Consider the following 15,225-nt stretch of genomic DNA (forward strand, 5'->3'; position numbering starts at 1 on the left):
GTGGCGGCGTGGTCTCCTGCGACGACGGGCGATGGTGAGGCACGGTGGTCTCCTCGATCCCGATCCAAATCGAGGGAGAGGGGGGGATATTTTCGTGGGGGGAGTGGGGAAGTGTCGGTGGGTACTGGGGGAGTGGGGGGATAAGGGAGTGGGGGCGGGGGGTGGGCCGGCCCGAGGGTTGAGGCAGGGGTGGGCCGGTCGGGCGGCCTGGTGGCCAGCTAGGCCAGTCGGCCCAGTGGGGGGGGAGGGTTTTCTCTTTTTTTTTTTCTTTTTTTCAGTTTGTTTCTCCCCTTTGTATTTTCTTTCATTATTTCTTTTCTGTTTTAATTCATTTAAAAGTATTTAGGCATTTTATAAAAATGTGTTTACTACACCATAATTAACTATGCCTTATTTGGCATCTCCCGAACATTTTTGTTTTAAATTTTGAAAAACTTTTATTGTCGACATTAATTGAAATTTGAATTTTGAAACGGTTGGACCTAACGGTAGATTAGCAACAGTAACTGTGGTGACGTGTCACCATTAGCGTGGGATTACTGTAGCTTGATTATCCGGGCGTTACAAATCTCCTCCACTACAAGAAATCTCGTCCCGAGATTTAGGAGGTAGAAGGAAAAAATGCGGGGTATTCTTCGCGCAGACGATCCTCTCGTTCCCAAGTGGCTTCATCTTCAGAATGGTGCAACCACTGGACTTTGAGGAACTTGATCACCTTCTGACGTGTGCGGTGTTCAGCTTGGTCGAGAATGCGGACCGGATGCTCCTTATAGGAGAGGTCCTGCTGCAATTCGAGCACTTCATGATCCACTGCTCGGATTGGGTCCTTGAAGCAACGGCGGAGCTGTGACACATGGAACACATCGTGAACCTGAGAAAGGTTCGGCGGTAGCTCCAGTTGGTATGCCACTTTTCCACGCCTTTCCAGAATAGTGAATGGGCCAATATAGCGAAGAGCTAGTTTGCCCTTGATCCCGAAGCGGTGAGCACCCTTCATAGGTGTGACTCGAAGATAAGCCTTTTCGCCAGGTTGATAGACCATGTCTTTATGATGACGGTCATACTGACTCTTCTGACGTGACTGAGCAGTCTTGAGATTCTCACGAATAATGCGGACTTGTTCTTCGGCATCTTGGATAATATCCGGACCAAAGAGTGGACGTTCCCCAGTTTCTGACCAGTTCAGAGGGGTTCGGCACTTTCGTCCATATAACACTTCGAAGGGGGCCATCTTCAGACTAGCTTGATAGCTATTATTATAAGAGAACTCAGCATACGGGAGAGATTCCTCCCATTTCTTGCTGAAGGAAATAACACAAGCTCGAAGCATGTCTTCGAGAACTTGGTTGACGCGTTCAACTTGCCCTTGCGACTGAGGATGAAATGCAGTACTGAATGACAGATGAGTTCCCATAGCTTCTTGAAAACTTGCCCAGAATCTTGAAGTGAATAAGCTGCCACGGTCTAAGCTGATAACCAATGGAATACCGTGGAGTGAAACAATCCTGGACATATAGAGCGTTGCCAGTTGACTAGCAGTGATCGTTTCCTTGACCGCCAGAAAATGTGCAACTTTGGAAAGCCGGTCAATGACGACAAGAATAGCATCATTACCTTTCTGTGATTTGGGAAATCCAGTGACGAAGTCCATCTCAACATGGTCCCATTTCCATTCAGGAATAGAGATAGGTTGCAGAGTTCCAGCAGGCATTTGATGTTCTGCTTTGATACGACGGCAAACGTCACACTCAGCGACATAACGAGCAATGTCTTGCTTCATATTAGACCACCAGAATCTCTGACGGATGTCTTGGTACATCTTTGTACTACCAGGATGGATACATAGAGGCGTATCATGAGCTTCTTTCATAACTTCCTGTGTCATATCTAGGTTTTTCTTTGCACATGGCACCACTAGGCGGCCCTTGAAGTATAAGGTGCCATCTTCAGCAATAGTGAAGAATGAGGGCTTTCCTTCTGCGAGGTAGCGCTTAATCTTGTGGGCTTCAGAGTCATACTTCTGTAGCCTTTTGATGCTGTCCACGAGATCTGGTTAGCAACTAGGGTATTGAGGGAACCCTGGGTAACAACGTGGAGGTTCACCTTGCCAAACTCCTTAGGAGGGGGAGCGAGTGCACCCGGAGGAACAATATGGAGGTTCAGCTTCCTGAATTCTTCAACAAGCGAGGGCTGAACTTTGTGAACCTGGAGGTGGTTGCAGTAAGACTTGCGGCTCAAGGCATCAGCCATTACATTAGCCTTGCCTGGCGTATAGGAAATACCCAAGTCAAAGTCTGCAACAAGCTCCATCCATCTCTGCTGACGGAGGTTCAGGTATGGCTGAGTAAACAGATACTTCAGACTTTGGTGGTCAGTGAAGATCTCGCAGCGATTACCGAGAAGGTAATGTCGCCACTGCTTCAGTGCATGAATGACAGCAGCAAGTTCGAGGTCGTGAACTGGGTAGTTCTCTTCGTGAGGGCGCAATTGCCGAGAGGCATAAGCAATCACTTTGCGGTCTTGCATTAGGACACAGCCTAATCCTTGACGGGAAGCGTCGCAGTAAATGACGAAGTCCTTCTTATTATCAGGTGGAGCTAGAACTGGGGCAGAAGTCAACTTGTCTTTGAGTGCCTGGAAACTTTCCTGACATTTGTCTGTCCAATGGAACTTGACGCCCTTATGCAATAGGTTAGTCAGAGGCCTGGCAATCTTGGAGAAGTTCTCGACGAATCGACGGCAATAGCTGGCGAGACCGAGAAAACTTCTGACTTGCTTAACGTTCTTGGGAGGAGTCCAATCAAGGATAGCCTGGACTCGTTCAGGGTTGACGGCAATACCATCCTTAGTGGTGACATGCCCAAGATAGGTTACTTCGGGTAGCCAGAATTCACATTTGGAGAACTTGGCATATAGTTGATGCTCTCGTAGCTTTTCCAGCACAAGTCGAAGATGTTCAGCATGTTCTTCTTCGTTCTTGGAAAATACCAGGATATCATCCAGATAAACCACGACGAACTTGTCGAGGTAATCCATGAATATATAGTTCATCAGACGAGAGAAGGTGGCTGGAGCATTGGTTAAACCGAAAGACATGACGGTGTACTCGTATGAACCATAGCGAGTCACGAAGGCGGTCTTTGGGATATCCTCTTCGCGAACACGGATCTGGTGGTAACCCAGCCTCAAGTCGAGCTTAGAGAACACCGATGAACCAGCCAGTTGATCATACAAATCATTGATCCGAGGAAGAGGATACTTATTCTGAATGGTAGCTTGGTTTATAGGACAGTAGTCTTGAACTAATCGTTTTGTCCCATCCTTCTTCTTGACAAAGAGAGAAGGTGCTCCCCAAGGAGAGCAACTTGGGCGAATGAATCCTTTGCGAAGAGAATTGTCGATTTCCTCCTTAAGCTCAAGGAGTTCATGCGGCGGCATCTTGTAGGGTCGCTTGGCTATAGGAGTGGTGCCTGGTTTCAAGTCGATGATGAATTCGACAGCTCTAGCAGGGGGGAATCCCTGGAAGTTCTTCAGGAAAGACGTCGAGGAATTCACGCACGACGGGAATGTTTTCAATGCCCTCGAGTGGTGCAGCGTTCAATGCATAGAGCATGGCCTCGGCATTTTGCACCAGATGAGCTTGGTAAGCAACTATTTCATCGGAAGGGTGAAGTAGATGGACGGTCTTAGTGGCGCAAACTATAGAAGCAGTATGCGCTTTCAACCAATCCATCCCCAAAATGAGGTCGATGTTAGACGACTTCAGGATAATGGGGGAGGCATAGAATTCCAGCCCTTCGATTTCCACGGGGACATCGATGCCAACCAGGGAGGTTTGACACTGTCCCACGGGGGTTTTGACCAATACCGAGGTGTTCATCTCCTCACATTTAACGTCGTGCTTGTATGCAAAATCTTCTGACATGAATGAATGCGATGCACCTGTATCAAATAAAACGGATGCTGGTACTAAATTTACGAGGAGTGTACCCATCACAGTAGCAGGCTGGTCTTGAGCTTCGTTGAGATCAACGTGGTTGGCATGAGCACGACCATAAGACTTAGCATTGTTGTTGCGGGGCTGGTTGTTACCACGGCCAGTTGCTGGAAGGGCCAGTTGATTCTGGTTCTGGTTGCATTCTCTAGCACGGTGTCCTGGTTGACCGCACCTGAAGCACAAGCCATTATTGGGAGTGGGAACAGGGGCTTGGGACGGTGGAGCTGGAAGTCTTGACTGCCTAGATGGTGGTGGAGGCAGACGAGGTGCAGCATAGGTCTGCCTTGGGGCAGATGCATTTGGACGGTACATGCTATTCGGGATCCATATCTTACGCTTCTGTGAGGGCGAGCCCGAAGATGAGCCCGTGTCACGGTTGCGCCTGTGAGAGCTCTGGTATTCCTGCAGACCAGTTTCGACATTGATGGCCTTGTTCACCAAGGTGGCGAAATCAGCAAAGTCATGCACTAGAAGTGCGAGCTTGATGTCAGCTTGAAGGCCATCACGGAACTTCTCCTGTCTGCGTGCATCAGTTGCAATGTCCTCCTCAGCATAGCGAGACAAGTCCACAAACTCCCGCTGATAAGCTTCAACAGTTTTGTTGCCTTGGGTGAGGTTGCGGAACTCACGCTTCTTCCGGTCCATGACTCCTTGAGGAATGAAGCGGGCACGGAAAGCAGCTTGGAAGTCTGGCCAGGTGATGATTGTTCCAGCTGGCAGAGTACGCCTGTGGCTGTCCCACCATTGAGCTGCGGGTCCCTTCAGAAAGAAGGAAGCAAAGTTGACGTAGCTGGCAGGGGCTACATTGGCAGACTCCATCTCATAGGTGATGTCACGGAGCCAGTCATCAGCATCCAGAGGCTGAGTTGAGCTGCGGTACACAGTTGGATTGAGGCGCATGAATTCCTGCAGAGTTACCGGGGTTGGTTGCTGGTCCATATTGGGGCGAGGAAACTGAGCCATCATATTTTCCATGAATTGGCGGTTCAGTTCGAACTGTTGGATCATACCAGCCATGTACTCAGGTGGTGGTGGGGCATTGCCACCACTACCACGATCACCTGGTCTAACCATCCTGCTAATATATAACAGGGGTTCAGCATTGAGAAATTTGCAAAGACAAGGATCATTCATGATGAAACATGCATAATGAAAGGAGCACGATAGCTACTACATAGTAGTCGGCATAACTTACAAAAGGGGTCATGCATAGAGTTCAGTACACAGAGTTCAGTACACAGAGTTCAGTACATAGACTAAAACATCATAGGCGACACACAGGCTCGCGGCGAATGCATCTAACACTACAAGCAAGCCTACATCAGTCCCAAGAGGTACTGTGGAGGTAATCGTAGCCCGACAGCTGGTAGTGAGGCAACGGATAGCCCTCCACGTCAGCAGACTGGGGGCCGCGGATACTCAGGTGTAGAGCCCGACGCTCAGGTGGCAGAAGAGGACCAAGTGCGGGAGAGTAGCCTCCCACCTCTGGCCAACCGACACCGTGGGGCATCACGGTCCTGGCTGGGTAGATCGCAGTACGCGATAGCTGTCCAGATCGGACAAAGGGGTGCAGCAGCGTCAGAGCACGGTAAAGGTGCTGACGGGTGGTGTACATCTCGTGGCGAAGAGCTCGGTTAGCTCGATCCAGCCCATCAGCATGCAGAACCAGGTTCTGATGGTAGAAGGGCTCTCGGGTGACAGTGGAGTAGGCAGCAGTATAGTATCCCTCCGCACCAACATCAGATGCGATAGCAATGTGCCTGAAAGGGGAGGTGTCCAACTCCCGATACTCTCCACGAAGACGTGTCAGAGCAGCATAGGCAGCATCGTGGACAGATATATCGATGGTCACACCAACACCATGTGCGGTGTGCGGCACAGTAGTGGAGTCATACTCCCGCGAGTAGAGGTGGACGATGGCACGGTACTGCTCCTGGTTAAAGTCCTGGTACTCCTCGTAGACGGTGTACTCAGGGTGCCAGCGATAACCCAGATAGGTCATCATCTCAGCTAGCACAGCCGGTGATCCCGAGGCACCCATGGCCGTCGTGTGGTGCACGACCTGCCTCGTGGGTTCCATCTGAAAGCAAAGACGTTTTAAAGGAGTCAAATGACAGTGTGTGAATTGTTCAAAATACTATTCTAAGAAACAACTATGGCTTATCCAACTTTGGGGTGAATGCGGTCACGGGATCCTAGTGTTAGAGTTAGTAAATTCGTTTAACCCGAGTAGAAGAGAGTTCAGTGTCCCAGAGTAAAGGTCGAGGAGTAAAAGATCCTAGTACCACCCAATGGCGACGTGGGCCCGTAAGCCACACAGCCATGTTAGTAAAAGTTTTGTAATGTCTAGACTCGACTTCGGCCAAGGAGTGTGGAAAGGGGGATTCCTACAGGCAGTCGGCTCTGATACCAACTTGTGACGCCCCCGATTTAACCGTACACTAATCATGCACGCAAATGTGTACGATCAAGATCAGGGACTCATGGGAAGATATCACAACACAACTCTAAAACATAAATAAGTCATACAAGCATCATAATACAAGCCAGGGGCCTCGAGGGCCCGAATACAAGTGCTCGATCATAGACGAGTCAGCGGAAACAACAATACTTGAGTACAGACATAAGTTAAACAAGTTTGCCTTAAGAAGGCTAGCACAAACTGGGATACAAATCGAAAGAGGCGCAGGCCTCCTGCCTGGGATCCTCCTAACTACTCCTGGTCGTCGTCAGTGGGCTGCACGTAGTAGTAGGCACCTCCAGTGTCGTAGGTGTCGTCGTCGACGGTGGCGTCTGGCTCCTGGACTCCAGCATCTGGTTGCGACAACCAGATAGAAAGGAAAAGGGGAAAAGAGGGAGAGAAGCAACCGTGAGTACTCATCCAAAGTACTCGCAAGCAAGGAGCTACACTACATATGCATGGGTATATGTGTAAAGGGGCATATCAGTGGACTGAACTGCAGAATGCCAGAATAAAAGGGGGATAGCTAGTCCTGTCGAAGACTACGCTTCTGGCCATCTCCATCTTGCAGCATGTAGAAGAGGGTAGATTGAAGTCCTCCAAGTAGCATCGCATAGCATAATCCTACCCGGCGATCCCCTCCTCGTCGCCCTGTTAGAGAGCGATCACCGGGTTGTATCTGGCACTTGGAAGGGTGTATTTTATTCAGTATCCGGTTCTAGTTGTCATAAGGTCAAGGTACAACTCCGGGTCGTCCTTTTACCGAGGGACACGGCTATTCGAATAGATAAACTTCCCTGCAGGGGTGCACCACATAACCCAACACGCTCGATCCCATTTGGCCGGACACACTTTTCTGGGTCATACCCGGCCTCGGAAGATCAACACGTCGCAGCCCCACCTAAGCACAACAGAGAGGTCAGCACGCCGGTCTAACCCTATGCGCGCAGGGGTCTGGGCCCATCGCCCTATGCACACCTGCACGTTGCGTACGCGGCCGGAAGCAGACCTAGCCTAGTGGCGTTCCAGTCCAATCCGGCGCACGCCACTCAGTCGCTGACGTCACGAAGGCTTCGGCTGATACCACGACGCCGGGATACCCATAACTACTCCCGCGTAGATGGCTAGTGCGTCTAGACCAAATGGCCAGACTCAGATCAAATACCAAGAAATCGTTATGCGTGTTATGTCGAAGTAACCGCGGATGCCGTCCAGGGCCAGGCCCACCTTTCGCCTAGGTGGTCTGAACCTGCCCTGTCGCTCCGCCACAAAGATCCACTTGCGGGTACTCCTACGAGCCGACCCGACTGTAGTCATCACATGTGTCATGTATATAGTATATAAGTATATACCCGTGATCACCGCCCAGGTGATCACGGCCCGATAGTATAGCATAGCAGACGGACAAGAATGTAGGGCCACTGATGGAAAACTAGCATCCTATACTAAGCATGTAGGATTGCAGGTAAAGGTAACAACAGTAGTAGCAAGGATAGGCTATGCATCAGTATAGGATTATAGGAAAGCAGTAACATGCTACACTACTCTGATGCAAGCAGTATAGAGGAGAATAGGCGATATCTGGTGATCAAAGGGGGGGCTTGCCTGGTTGCTCTGGCAAGTAGGAGGGGTCGTCAACTCCGTAGTCGAACTGGGCAGCAGCAGTGTCGGTCTCGTAGTCTACCGGAGAGAAGAGGGGGGAAGAAACAGTAAATACAATGCAAACATAAGCATGATGATGCGTGACATGACAATGAGCGGTGCTAGGTGTGTCCTAACGCGACAGTAGGTGGTACCGGCGAAGGGGGGAACATCCGGGAAAGTATCCCCGGTGTTTCGCGTCTTCGGACAGATGAACCGGAGGTGAAAAGTTGCAGGTTCGATAGGTTAGGGATGTGTGGTGGACGAACGGGCTACGTATCCGGATTCGTCTCGTCATTCTGAACAACTTTCATGTACAAAGTATTTCCATCCGAGTTACGGATTAAAAGATATGATTTTCTAAAGATTTTAATAATTTCTGGAATTTAATTAATTATTTAATTTAATTCGAAATTTGGATTTATGACATCAGCATGATGTCATGCTGACGTCAGCCGTCAACGTTGACCGTTGACCTGGTCAACCTGACAGGTGGGTCCCACCTGTCAGGGCTGTTAGCTAATTAACTAATGTTTAATTAAATTAACTAACTAATTAGATTAATTTAAACAGGATTAATTAACTTAATTAATTATTTTTGTTTTTATTTTTATTTTCTTTCTTTATTTATTTATTAATTTTTATTAATTAATTTATTATTATTTTTATTATTATTTTTTCTTTTTAATTCGTTCTGTGGGCTGGGCCCCACATGTCATTGGCCCTATGGGCCTTAACGGGCACGGGCATTCGGGTGCGGGCGAAAGGAGCCCCGGGGGCCGCCGAACCCGGGCGTCGCCGCGGGGCAGCGGCTGGACGGCGGGGAGCGGCAGGGGCGAGCGCGCGCATGGCCGGCGAGGGCGGCGGCGGGGAGCGGCTAGGAGAGCGGCCACGGGGTGGGCGCGGCCTGGCGCCGGAGCGGTCGGCGGAGGCGGAGGGGCGCGGGCGAGCGCGGCGGGGGCGAAGGCGAGGTGGTGTGGAGCGGGGGAGGCACGGCGAGCGTGGTCCAGTCGGGTGGCCGCGGACGCGCAGCGATGGGCATGGCGAGGACGGCGACGGTGGCGGACGGGCGTGGTGCGGGCGCGGGCACGGCGTGGTGAGCGCGCATCGGACGCGGCCGGAGCGCGTCAACCGCGAGCGAGATCGGCGGGGACAGCGGCGACGAGCGCGAGCGCACGAGGGAGAGGGAGGGAGCGAGGCGGGGCTCACTGGGGCCGTAGGGGATTGGTAGCGGGGCGCGAGGTGGTTGACGGCGACGACCGGGCGACGAGGAGGCAGGCCGTTGATGTGGGGGAAGCAGGCCGGCGGGGGAGGAGGAAGTAGGCCGGTGGGGAGGAGGAAGCAGGCCGGCGGAGGAGCTCCGGCGTGGCGGCGTGGTCTCCTGTGACGACGGGCGACGGCGAGGCACGATGGTCTCCTCGATCTCGATCCAAATCGGGGGAGAGGGGGGATATTTTCGTGGGGGGAGTGGGGAAGTGTCGGTGGGTACTGGGGGAGTGGGGGGATAAGGGAGTGGGGGCGCGGGGTGGGCCGGCCCGAGGGTTGAGGCAGGGGTGGGCCGGTCGGGCGGCCTGGTGGCCAGCTGGGCCAGTCGGCCCAGTGGGGGGAGGGTTTTCTCTTTTTTTTCTTTTTTTTTCAGTTTGTTTCTCCCCTTTGTATTTTCTTTCATTATTTCTTTTCTGTTTTAGTTCATTTAAAAGTATTTAGGCATTTTATAAAAATGTGTTTACTACACCATAATTAACTATGCCTTATTTGGCATCTCCCGAACATTTTTGTTTTAAATTTTGAAAAACTTTTATTGTCGACATTAATTTAAATTTAAATTTTGAAACGGTTGGACCTAACGGTAGATTAGCAACAGTAACTGTGGTGACGTGTCACCATTAGCGTGGGATTACTGTAGCTTGATTATCCGGGCGTTACACCACACCCCCTGTTATTCTGCGGCGACGACAGCCTCACACCACAGCCGAACCAGTGAACCCTCGTACTCCTCTCCGCGCGGGCTTCCACTGCTGCGTCTTCGCCGGCTCCGCGTCGTCCCCTTCCTAGGCCTCGCCGTCGTCCACCGCCCTGGTGCTCTCGGCGTGGCGTGGTCAACGTGGTCAATGACCGACTTCCATCGGAAGAGTACTGTACGTGGAGAGGCTGACAGTTGGGTCCACGGCAGCCGCAAGGAAGTGCTTCCTTATTACGCGCAAAATAATTATTCCTCCACCTGACAGCGGGGACCCACCGGACGGGCCACCTTATTTCACGAAAAAATGTTTCCCCCCTGACTGCTGGGACCCACCGGACGGGCCACCGTATTTCGCGAAAAAAACGTTCCCCCCGCTGTCAGCTCGGACCCACCGAAAGTGCCTCCTTATTACGCACAAAAAATGAATACTCCCCCTGCTAGCTGGGACCCACCTTGGTGGGAGGCTGACTTGTGGGCCTACTAAGTTGACGGGGACGGAGGGCTTTGTCAACTTAGTCAATATGAATGATTCTAGCTCCAGTGACCGTACGATGTCCATCCAATGGCCGTAGTGCTTCTTCAACCTCTGGTCTTCTTGCTCCAGCCGCCCAAAGCAGCGCCGGTCGTGCCGCCTGCTCCTGCCTCCCGTGGCCGGCTGTGCTGCCGCGGAGGCCTCACCGCCCCCTACTATTCCCACCGCTGGCCAGGCCCTGCGGCGACGGCAGCCTCACACCGCAGCCGAACGAGTGAACCCTCATACTCCTCTCCGCGTGGGCATCCACTGTCGCGTCTTCACCGGCTCCGCGTCGTCCCCTTCCTAGGCCTCGCCGTCGTCCACCGCCCTGGTGCTCTCGGCGCGGCGTGGTCAACGTGGTCAAGGAACGACTTCCATCGAACGTGGACTGTACGTGGAGAGGCTGGCAGCTGGGTCCACGGCGGCAGCAAGGAAGTGCCTCCTTATTACGCGGAAAATAATGATTCCTCCACCTGACAGCAGGGACCCACCGGACGGGCCACCGTATTTCGCGGAAAAAAAAAACGTTTCCCCCCTGACTGCTGGGACCCACCAGCTACACCTTCGCACGCAAGGAAGTGCGTCCGGGCAAAAAAAAATTCGCCCCCCTGACTGCTGGGACCCACCAGCTACATCTTCGCACGCAAGGAAGTGCGTCCGGGCAAAAAAACCAAAACGATTCGCCCCCTGACTGCTGGGACCCACCAGCTACATCTTCGCAGGCAAGGAAGTGCCTGACAGTTGGGACCCACCTGGTCGAAGCATACGTAGCATTGTCATTCTGGTCGCGAACGTGTACGTACATATATACTGGTCGATGTAGAGGCGCGCACGTGTTGTAGTAGAGGCGCGTACGTGTCGTAGTAGAGGCGCGCACGTAGCATGTACACGTACATACAACGGCCAGGGTGCAAGAAAGAAAATACGGCCACGTACATACATACGGGCAGGGTCTCGAACGCCTACTCGCGCATACGTACAGCGAGGGCTCGTGTACATGGTTGGGTCGGAACGGAGAAACAACGTCGTCGTCGTGTTCATGGGGAGGCAACGGAATGCGTCGTGTTCATGGGGAGGCAACGGAATGCGTCGTGTTCATGGGGAGGGGTGTGGCGTACCAAAAAACAGATGAAACGGACCTCCTACGGTCGAAACGGGGGTCCTCTTGATCGGGAGGAGTGTGGCGTACCGCAAAACGGAGGAAACGGACCTTCTATGGTCAAAACGGGGGTCCTGTTGATCGGGAGGGGTGCGTCGTACCGCAAAACGGAGGAAACGGACCTCCTACGGTCGAAACGGGGGTCCTGTTGATCGGGAGGGGTGTGGCGTACCGCAAAACAGACGAAACGGACCTCCTACGGTCGAAACGGGGGTCCTGTTGATCGGGAGGGGTGTGGCGTACCGCAAAATGGACGAAATGGACCTCCTACGGTCGAAACGGGGGTCCTATTCATCGGGAGGGGTGTGGCGTACCGCAAAACGGGACTCCACGGGATACTGTTCATCTCCACCGTCGACCTCCTCCAGCCTCCACGGGCTACCGTCGACCTCATCCAGCCTCCACGGGCTCCTGTTCATCCAGCCTCCACCGCGCGCTACTCCACCGGCTACTGTTCAACCACCCCTCCACGGGCACCCCTCCACCGTCTACTGTTCATCCAGCCCTCCACACCACGGGGTCCTGTTCAACCACCCCTCCACGGGCACCCCTCCACCGTCTACTGTTCATCCAGCCCTCCACCACACCACGGGGTCCTGTTCATCCAGAGGCAACGCCACCGCTCACTGTTCATCCAACCCCCCCCCCGCAACGCTCACTGTTCATCCAATCGATCGGCTTCAGTTAGCAGCAGTAGCGAAGGAATCGCTCGATCGGGTTCAGTTAACAGCCATCGATCGATCGCTCGGGTTCAGTAACGCGTAGCCTGCAGTGCAATCGCTCGGGTTCAGTTAGAGCCCAATGCCTCGCTCGGGTTCAGTTAGAGCCAACGCCTCGCACACACACGCGTACGTGTATGAGAGGAACGTGCATCGCTCGGCCCCCGACCTCCCACCGTAACCGGGAACTCCACGAAATTTTCCTCCCCCTCGCTTCTACCACGGTTTTTTCCGTCATGGACAGCCCAAAGAATGTCATGCAGCTACGTCTCCGGCCCGCCCAGGACGAAAAGCCCATTTTCTGTCATGATTTTTTGTCATAGAAGTAGGAGCCCACCACATCTATGATGATACCGGGTTTTGTCACAATTATCGTCATAGAAGTGTCATATGTATGACAGAAAAAAATTTCGTTCAGCCCAAAATGTCATGGATGTGTCTTTTTTTTGTAGTGTAAGCTTGGGGATGCCCCGGAAGGCATCCCATCTTTCTTCAACAAGTATCGGTATGTTTTTGGATTCGTTTTGTTCATGCGATATGTGCAAATCTTGGAGCGTCTTTTGCATTTAGTTTTCACCTTTCTTTTATGCACCATGCTGGTATGAGATAGTCCTCGGTTGATTTATAGAATGCTCATTGCACTTCACTTATATATTTTGAGTATGGCTTTATATAATGCTTCATGTGCTTCACTTATATCATTTGAAGTTTGGATTGCCTGTTTCTCTTCACATAGAAAACCGTCATTTGTAGAATGCTCTTTTGCTTCACTTATATTTGTTAGAGCATGGGCATATCTTTTGTAGAAAGAATTAAACTCTCTTGCTTCACTTATATCTATTTAGAGAGATGACAGGAATTAGTCATTCACATGGTTAGTCATAAAATCCTACATAAAACTTGTAGATCACTGAATATGATATGTTTGATTCCTTGCAATAGTTTTGCGATATAAAGGTGGTGATATTAGAGTCGTGCTAGTTGAGTAATTGTGAAATTGAGAAATACTTGTGCTGAGGTTTGCAAGTCCCGTAGCATGCACGTATGGTAAACGTTGTGTGACAAATTTGAAGCATGGGGTGTTCTTTGATTGCTTTCTTTATGAGTGGCGGTCGGGGACGAGCGATGGTCTTTTCCTACCAATCTATCCCCCTAGGGGCATGCGTAGTAGTACTTTCCTTCGAGGGATAATAAACTTTTGCAATAAGTATATGAGTTCTTTATGACTAATTTGAGTCCATGGATTATACGTACTCTCACCCTTCCATCATTGCTAGCCTCTTCGGTACCGTGCATTGCCCTTTCTCACCTCGAGAGTTGGGGCAAACTTCGTCGGTGCATCCAAACCCCGTGATACGATACGCTCTATCACACATAAACCTCCTTATATCTTCCTCAAAACAGCCACCATACCTACCTATCATGGCATTTCCATAGCCATTCCGAGATATATTGCCATGCAACTTCCATCATCATCATATACATGACTTGAGCATTTATTGTCATATTGCTTTGCATGATCGTAAGATAGCTAGCATGATGTTTTCATGGCTTGTCCGTTTTTTGATGTCATTGCTACGCTAGATCATTGCACATCCCGGTACACCGCCGGAGGCATTCATATAGAGTCATACTTTGCTCTAGACATCGAGTTGTAAGTAAATAAAAGTGTGATGACCATCATTATTAGAACATTGTCCCATGTGAGGTTATCAAAATAAAAGAGGCCAAAGAAGCCCAAATAAAAAAAGAGGCCAAAGAAGCCCATAAAAAAGAAAAAAGAAAAAAAAGAGAAAACAAAAAAAGAGAAAAAGAGAGAAGGGGCAATGTTACTATCCTTTTACCACACTTGTGCTTCAAATTAGCACCATGTTCTTCATTAGAGAGTCTCTTGAGTTATCACTTTCATATACTAGTGGGAATTTTCATTATAGAACTTGGCTTGTATATTCCGATGATGGGCTTCCTCAAATGCCCGAGGTCTTCATGAGCAAGCAAGTTGGATGCACACCCACTTAGTTTCCAGTTTGAGCTTTCATACACTTACAGCTCTTAGTGCATCCGTTGCATGGCAATCCCTACTCCTCGCATTGACATCAATTGATGGGCATCTCCATAGCCCGTTGATTAGTCGCGTCAATGTGAGACTTTCTCCTTTTTGTCTTCTCCACACAACCTTCATCATCATATTCTATTCCACCCATAGTGCTATGCCCATGGCTTGCGCTCATGTATAGCGTGAGGGTTGAAAAGGCTGAAGCGCGTTAAAAAGTATGAACCAATTGCTCGGCTTGTCATCGGGGTTGTGCATGATGGGAGCATTTTGTGTGATGAAAATGAAGCATGGCCAAACTATATGATTTTGAAGGGATAAGCTTTCTTTGGCTATGTTATTTTGAGAGGACATAATTGCTTGGTTAGTATGCATTGTCTTAATGTCAAATCATAGACTATTGCTTTGAATCACTCGTGTCTTAATATTCATGCCATGATTAGATTATGTGATCAAGATTATGCTAGTAGCATTCCACATCAAAAATTATCTTTTTTATCATTTACCTACTCGAGGACGAGTAGGAATTAAGCTTGGGGATGCTGATATGTCTCCGTCGTATCTATAATTTTTGATTGTTCCATGCCAATATTCTACAACTTTCATATACTTTTGGCAACTTGTTATACTATTTTTGGGACTAACATATTGATCCAGTGCCCAGTGCCAGTTCCTGTTTGTTGCATGTTTTTTGTTTCAAAGAAAACCCATATCGAAC

Source organism: Aegilops tauschii, chromosome 7 (assembly GCF_002575655.3).
Source record: "Aegilops tauschii subsp. strangulata cultivar AL8/78 chromosome 7, Aet v6.0, whole genome shotgun sequence".
Taxonomy (NCBI): domain Eukaryota; kingdom Viridiplantae; phylum Streptophyta; class Magnoliopsida; order Poales; family Poaceae; genus Aegilops; species Aegilops tauschii.